A 2,073-nucleotide genomic window follows, 5' to 3' on the forward strand; every position below is an offset into this window, starting at 1 on the left:
GCCCATTTGAAAAGCCATGTAGAATCACTGAGTCCCTTAAATTTCTTGCAATCACCAATATACCCCGTTCGCACACCTCAACTCCTATTTCTAAATATTAAGTAATAGTATCCTCTCATGCAGCCTGCAGGTAGTGGCTGAAGTAAGTGGGGAATTCGGAGGTCCGCCACAACTTTCGTGAAGGAAACAGAGTGTCACACATTTTGGCAGAGGAAGGAAGCAACAACACAACTAATGACCAAATAACCTTTTTGTTAGATCCGCCGCAGTGGAAGTTGCGTTATTTATAGCTAGTTTGACCAAGCTTCTAAAATCAACTTATTTTGGAAAGTGCTTTTTAAAAAGGTACTTTTGGTGAGACGCAGTTTGTGTTTGGCTAATTAATTTGAAAAGCACTTTTTAGCAACAATTAGTGTTTGGGCAAACTTTTAAAAAGTACTTTTAAGTGTATTTTCTCAAAAGCATTTCTAAAAATAAGTGTTGTTGAGTGTAATGACTCGTTTGGTCTTTATAGTCTTTCCAACATTTTTACCCCTTTCCGAGCTTTGTTTGCTCCCCTTTTACTCGAGGGAACCATTGACATGCTTCCAGAGGTGTCTAGACTTGATTTTGGTGACTTTTTGTGAAATATGGGCTTTAAGCAAAAAAAGAGTTGACTCAAAGTTGACTTTTGGGTAAACAGATCTTTTTCAAAAATTTATCTATTCCAAAAAGTTCGGATGGTCATTTAAAACTTGTGTGTATACCTGGTTCGGTTCCCAATGCACTCGAATGCATTTTGGGACTTGGGTTAAGAAATTAGAATTGAGATATCGGGGGTTGACTGGATCAACGAGACCTCCGTTGGGAATTTCGAGCCAACGAACGCTTTCGTAGCGTGTTTTTATGTGTGTCTGTGTATGTGGTTTGTGAGCAGATGGCCTCAGGAATTAGTTGGAAATTCGAGTTGAAGTGTGAAAACTTCGTAAGTTTTACGGTGTCCAGGATCGCTTTTGGCGGCATCAAAGACAACGAGCAGAAGATCATTGGCGAAGCTGGCACGCGCCGTCCGGAGCGATCATTGCCATTTGGGCATGACCGTTGTAGCGGTCATGGCACCGCTGGAGCGGCACCGCTGAAGCGGCCTTGGCATCACGGAAGCAGGTGACGGGCAGTGAGTGCATTTAATGAAGTGTTCAAAGCCCTTAGTCTTTCATTTAATACTATTCTAAAATTTGAGCACTTGGGAACTATTCTTGGGGATTATTGGTGAAGATTCTTGATGGTAAGTTCTCCTAACCCTCTTGCTATTTCATTGTTCCTAATCAACTTAGAAATTCCTCTTTCCTTGTTAGTCCCTTATTAATGGAAGATTAAAAGTGGGTTTTGATGGATTTTCTATCTAGACTTATTAATGATGAAATTGATTAGGTTTATGCAAGATTATGATCTAGATAAGGTTGTTGATCATACATCTTTCATTATTAGTGTTGGATTCTTGAATCTAAGAGTTAGGGTTTATACCCAAAATTGGGGGTTTTACTTGAAATTCGAAATTAGGTGAATCCTTGAGTTAATTTAACAATTACTTGTTGGGTTTTGATCACCTAGTGCTTAATTTGATATTTTACTTCCGAATTTTCGATTTTGACCTTGTGGCCTTGTTTCCCCAAATTCTAGGGTTGGTTTTGACCTATATTGAATGATAGCAATATAGGTATCATTCTTCATGATTTCTAATCTAAATTTTGAATACGCCTAGACTTTATTGATCTTGAGGCTCAGCAGAAGGGGAAAGCGAAAGAGTGATTATTAATGTTTGTTGTTCGGCCATCTAGGTAGGTTATGGCTTACCCTTGGCGATACTTCGTGTAGTGAAGCATATATTTAGATTATATTGTTAGAGAAAGTATGTAAACCTTCGGGTATGAAATTAGGTTGGTTATTGTATTAGGTTGGGCCCTGTTGTGTGTTTGGGGCTAGCCACCCCGTTGTTTTGTGATTGAGTTATCCTATTGTTGTGGGCTTGATGTCGTATAGTGATAGTGGATATTGGAGACTATTGTGATATCTTGTTCATGATGCTGTGGTCCC

Source organism: Lycium ferocissimum, unplaced genomic scaffold, assembly GCF_029784015.1.
Source record: "Lycium ferocissimum isolate CSIRO_LF1 unplaced genomic scaffold, AGI_CSIRO_Lferr_CH_V1 ctg8442, whole genome shotgun sequence".
Taxonomy (NCBI): Eukaryota; Viridiplantae; Streptophyta; class Magnoliopsida; order Solanales; family Solanaceae; genus Lycium; species Lycium ferocissimum.